Source organism: Mandrillus leucophaeus, unplaced genomic scaffold (assembly GCF_000951045.1).
Source record: "Mandrillus leucophaeus isolate KB7577 unplaced genomic scaffold, Mleu.le_1.0 Scaffold99, whole genome shotgun sequence".
Classification (NCBI taxonomy): Eukaryota; Metazoa; Chordata; class Mammalia; order Primates; family Cercopithecidae; genus Mandrillus; species Mandrillus leucophaeus.
Genome location: NW_012110807.1, coordinates 1,672,476 through 1,678,353, shown reverse-complemented (window position 1 = coordinate 1,678,353; position 5,878 = coordinate 1,672,476). Strand labels below are relative to the sequence as shown.

The 5,878-nt window shown below is 43.2% G+C and overlaps 1 protein-coding gene across 1 annotated transcript in view; it reads right to left on the bottom strand.

Annotated features, from left to right (window-relative positions):
- FNBP1 (formin binding protein 1) overlaps positions 1-933 on the bottom strand; it is a 119,902-nt gene extending 118,969 nt beyond the window's left edge. Inside the window, exon 1 of the mRNA XM_011971202.1 lies at positions 824-933. The gene's annotated coding sequence lies outside the window, so the exon portion shown is untranslated. The remainder of the gene's footprint in view (positions 1-823) is intronic.
- Between the last annotated feature and the right edge of the window lie 4,945 nt (positions 934-5,878).

The following is a 5,878-nucleotide window of genomic DNA, read 5'->3' as shown; positions in this document are numbered from 1 at the left end:
GTTGAACCCTATCCACCAAAGCTAAGCATATGAGTAGCCGGTGACCGTACAATTAGACGCCCAGGCAGATCCTAGGAAATGTGTTCAGATACACACAAAAAGCCTTGTACAATAATGCTCGCTGTAGCGCTACTCATTATATGCCTAAATTGGAAACAACCAATCACCTAGTCAGTAGAATGGATGAGTTCTGGTGCATTCATAGACCAAAATACTCAACAGCAATGAAAATAAGCAGACTCCCGCCACATGTTACCACATGGTGAATCTCACAAATGTAATATAGAACAAAAGAAGCCAGATACACAAGAATGCATACTAAATGATTACACTCATGTAAAGTTCAAAAGTGGGCACTACTAATCCATGTGGTTAGAAGTCAGGAGAGTGGTTACCATTGTGGAGAAAGTGGGGAGCTCAAGGGGGCCAGGGGGCCTCCCAAGCTGGTCTTTGTTTCTTGACCTGGGTGCCCGGTTACATGAGTGTGTTCACACTGTCAAAATTCATGGAGCTGCACAGTTATGATTTGTGTAATTCTCTGTACATATTAATATATTTCAAGAAAAAGTTTACTGAAAAACAAGCTGCTGCAAAATTCAGCAGATATCTTGTTAAAAAAAAACGGGGCCTTAAAGCAGTAATGTAGGTTTTATTATTCTATGAAAATTAATTTTCTGTATGAGAAACAATCACTTCTATTCAAATATTACCTTACATAAAAGGAGAAATATTTAAAATATACATTTATACTATAAAATGAGAATATATGTTATCCTTACATCATTTTGCAGTTAACAAATAACTTTTTTCAACATCAACTTACCTGAGTTGCTTTGCATAGCTGAGTTCAATCTCTGTCCTTTCTTTCACAAACTTGATACATTTCTCAAGAGTATCAATTCCCCACTGTGTGTGTTTTTCTAAGTTGTCAAACTGATCCTGTTAAAACAAACCAAGACGGAAGTTATAGTCTTTCCCTGTGATTAACATAATTTCAATGAATAATTCTCTTAACAATATATTACTACATACAAAGTAGTACTAATATTTTCCATGATTATACTTGAGGTGCTTTTTTGTTGAGCCATTTTTAATCAACATTACCAAATTTGGTTTGAAAACTGCCTGCAGTACTGAACTCGAACCTATTCATTCATATTTCCTATTCCTTTTAGAAACATAATTTTTAGATATAACTGATGTCTCAGTGCAAAGAAAAATGTCATTCCCAGACGCCAAAAACCGACAGGTGAAACACACACACAAACGCAGCCACACACGATTTGCAACTTAACTGTTATCTCTGGGTAATCATTCAAAACAGCTGATTGAATCTGAGCTGAGGAACTGGGTGGGGGAAGCATTACAAAATTTTGCTTTCTTCAAATGATTAAAATAAAACACATGGATTTTATTATTTCAAACATATAACAAGCCTACATTGTGAGCCAATAACACTGCCTGGAGCTGGGGAACCAAAATGAACAAAAATACAGCCTGAGTTTGCCTTGTGCCTCGGGGTTTCTGGTCTGGAAGAATGAGAGGGAGCCCGGGTAACATAGTGAGACCCCATCTCTACAAAAAATTTTTAAAAATTAGCCGGGCATGGTGTTGTACCACTGCACTCCAGCCTGGGTGTAAGAGCATGACTCTGTCCCCCCAAATAAACAATGAGAGGGGACAGGTATGCTAGCAACAGCTACTGCAAAGACATGGAGATATCCAGGAATCGGGTGGATCTGTCCTGCTTGAGTGCAAGGTGGAGGTGGGTGGGGCAGAAGGGAACTGGAGTTGGCGAGTGATGAAACTAAAGACAGCCCAGGACTAGATCACCCAAGGCTTTGAAGGATGAGCTTAGCAGTTTAGACTGTCCAGCAGGCACAAGAGGACTTGGAAGAGGAAGCCAGGAAATGGCTCCAACAGTCTAGATGAGACAAAATAGGCACAGAAGGGAAGAATTCCTGGGACATTTAACAAATACAATCAACCAGTGTGTGAGTGGCCGATTGGATGTGGAGGCTGGGAAGGGTATGAGGGGGAGGGAGGATTCCAGAGTGACTTTCAGGTTCTGCTTCCCGGAATTAAACAGAAGATCCAGATAAGAAAGAGCTACAGTTTGGGGTGAAAATTAAATGTCGTTTTGACATGTTGAATGAGGGACTGGCATGTCCAGAAGAGAGCTGGAAACACAGAAGGACTTAGAACTCAAGAAGGGCGGGGGGTGAGTAGGTGGATCTGAAGCAACAGCCGAGGATCAGAAAACCAAAGATGACAACAAGGATGCACAGAATTAACAAAGAGGGCCTGGCCCGGGAAGTAGAGCCCAGAAAGGACTAAGGGGAACGAGCCAGAGAGGGCATGAGCACGTCACAGGGAAGAGAGAATTTCAATGGAAATGGGATTCTCCATGGAAAATTTGCTGCGTCCTGAGAGGTAACAGTCATAGATGAGGGTTCTAGCCCCAGCAAAGGGATTTCACAGAGACAGGCCCCCAAATGTTTCAAGTTTTAGTCATTTGCCTGTAAGACACAGATATAATCTAATTTCCTAATTTCACAACTCAGTCGTGAGGATCATGCGAAATGCGGAAGTACCAACTCAAATATAATAATATAAAGCTAGTATTTAATCCTATGCTTGTGCAATCTAACAGTATACATTTAATGTCTTCAGACTGTTTTCTGTTTGTTGGCTGGTTGGTTTTGAGACAGAGTCGTGCTCTTTCACCCAGGCTGCAGTGCAGTAGTGTGATCTCAGTTTGCTGCTGCTTCCCAGGCTCAAGTGATCTTCCCACTTCAGCCTCCTGAGTAACTAGGACTATCGGCACCCACCACCATGCCTTCACTAATTTTTGTATTTTTTGTAGAGAGGAGGTCTCACTATGATGCCCAGGCTGGCCTTGAATTCCTGGGCTAAAGTGATCCTCCTGCCTTGGCTTCCCAAAGTGCTGGGATTATAAATGTGAGCCATTGCCTCCGGCCGGCCTGTTTTTTTTTAAACCACTTTATTGAGATATAATTGAGATTTTGGCTGGGTGAGGTGGCTCACGCCTGTAATCCTTGCACTTTGGGAGGCCGAGGCGGGTGGATCACTTGAGGCCAGGAGTTCGAGACCAGCCTGGACAACATGGTGAAACCCCATCTCTACTAAAAATACAAAATTAGCCGGGTGTGGTGGCACGCACCTGTAATTCCAGCTACTCAGGAGTCTGAGGGAGGCGGGAGAATTGCTTGAACCCGGGAGGCAGAGGTTGCAGTGAGCCAAGATCATGTCACTGCACTCCAGCATGGGTGATAGAATGAGACTTTGTCTCGAAAAATTAAATACAAAATAAAAATAAATAAAAATCAGTGCAAAATGTTTGTCTTTTTTTTTTTTTTGAGACGGAGTTTCGCTCTGTCGCCCAGGCTGGAGTGCAGTGGCGCAATCTCGGCTCACTGCAAGCTCCGCCTCCTGGGTTCACACCATTCTCCTGCCTCAGTCTCCCGAGTAGCTGGGATTACAGGTGTGCCCGCCCTGGCTAATTTCTTTTTTTTGTATTTTTAGTAGAGACGGGGTTTCACCATGTTAGCCAGGATGGTCTCGATCTCCCGACTTCGTGATCCGCCTGCCTCGGCCTCCCAAAGTGCTGGGATTATAGGCTTGAGCCACCGCGCCCGGCCCAATGTTTGTCTTTATAACTAATAAGTTTTAATATTTAAAGTTGATTCTTGGTCCTCAATAATATATACTCCACAAACCCCTAGATTTCAGTTTAAGAAACAATAGATTATGTTATCGGTAAAGTCAAGGGTCATCAAGTAAGCTAATAGTGTAAACAAGACTGCAGATCAATTTAAACTACTTGAGAGAACAAATATACACACAATTCAAGCTATGATTACAAATTGAGCACGCGACTTTGTCAAAGCCCTCTGCTTATCAGTAACCCTTTGTGGATCTAGTTTCACAGTAATCATATTTATTTTTAAAATGATTAACAATTAGCAGGGCATCATGGCACATGCCTGTAGTCCCAGCTACTAGGGAGGCTGAAGCAGGAGGATCACTTGAGCCCAGGAGTTCGAGGCTGCAGTGAGTCATGATCAGGCTACTGCACTCCAGCCTGAGCATCAAAGCAAGACCCTGTCTCAAAAAACAAAAACCAAAAACATAAACACCCTTCCCTTTATTTAAAAGCCCTCTCCCAGCTGGCTGTGGTGGCTCACATCCAAAATTCCAGCACTTTGGGAGGCCATGGTGGGCGGATCACTTGAGGTCAGGAGTTTGAGACTAGCCTGGCCAACACAGTCATCTCTACTAAAAATACAAAAGTTAGCCAGGCATAGTGGCATACACCTGTAATCCAAGCTACTCAGGAGGCTGAGGCAGGAGAATCCATTGAACTCAGAAGACGGAGCTTGCAGTGAGCCGAGATTGTACCACTGCACTCCAGCCTGGGCGACAGAGAGACTGTCTCAAAAAAAAAACAAAAACAAAAACAAAATAAAAAACAAAAACAAAAAAATGTGGCCAGGCGCTGTGGCTCACGCCTGTAATCCCAGCACTTTGGGAAGCTGAGGCGGGAGGATCACCTGAGGTCAGGAATTTGAGACCAGCCTGGCCAACATGGTGAAACCCTGTCTCTACTAAAAATGCTAAATTAGCCGGGCACGGTGGTGCGCGCCTATAATCCCAGTTACTTGGGAGTCTGAGGCAGGAGAATCACTTGAGCGGAGGTTGAAGTGAGCCGAGATCGCACCATTGCACTCCAGCCTGGTCAAAAAGAACGAAACTCCGTCTCAAAAAAAAAAAAAAAAGCCCTCTCCCTGTATGATTTCCCATCATCTCCAAAGCCTTTATTATTCTCAGCAGTCATAGATGCCACCTTGAAAACTTGCTAAGAGGACATGCTCTTAGGTTTCATTCTTGGCCTGTTAACAGCCTGACTACAGATTTCCCCCCATCATATCACTTTGCATTCAAACTGATGTATACTGTACAAAGCAATAGCTTTCGATACCAAAGCCCTTAAACACAACAGAAAAAGCCCATCTACATTTGAATTGAGTCCACCTTAAAAATTACTGGCCTCAATCCAACAATATGTTTTCCATAAATTCATCTGTATTCAGGACCATTCTACAAGCAATAATAAAGCGTATACCAAGATGACAGAGTCCAAATAAGATAGAAGATCTTAAGAATAAAAACCTTACTCAGTAACAAATGAGCTGGTGCTTGTTTGTGACTATAGAAGAGTTCTTTTGATGCTCTGTGAAACCTGAGGATGCCCCCACGCTCTTGCTATCACATGAATTGCTGCAGCACTGACTTGACAGCAGCTAGAAGAAAATTCAACACAGATGAAAAACTAATCAACCCACTTACATTCTTGACTAAAATGTGGAAAAGTTAATGGAAAAAAAAAAAATCCAAATCTTAAAAGGACTCCTTTGTGAGCAAATATTATAAATGGTTCTTTAAAAACAGGCTTTGCTATTTGGGGATGGTGTCATCAAAAATGCAGCCCTTCCTGCTTGATGTCACATCATAGTGGTTCTGGGGACCCCTTTGCCCTCTTAAAAATCACTGACAACCAGCCAGCCACGGTGGCTCACGCCTATAATCCCACCATTTTGGGAGGCCAAGGTGGGTGGATCACTTGAGAACAGGAGTTCAAGACCAGCCTGGCCAACATGGTGAAACCTCATCTCTACGAAACAAAAACACAAAAAGTAGCCGGGCATGGTGGCACACACCTGTAGTCCCAGCTACTCAGGAGGGCGAGACACGAGAATCACTTGAACCCGGGAGGGAGAGGTTGCAGTGAGTGGAGATCATGCCACTGCACTCTAGCCTGGGGCGACAGAGTGAGTGAGACTCTGTCTCAAAAAAA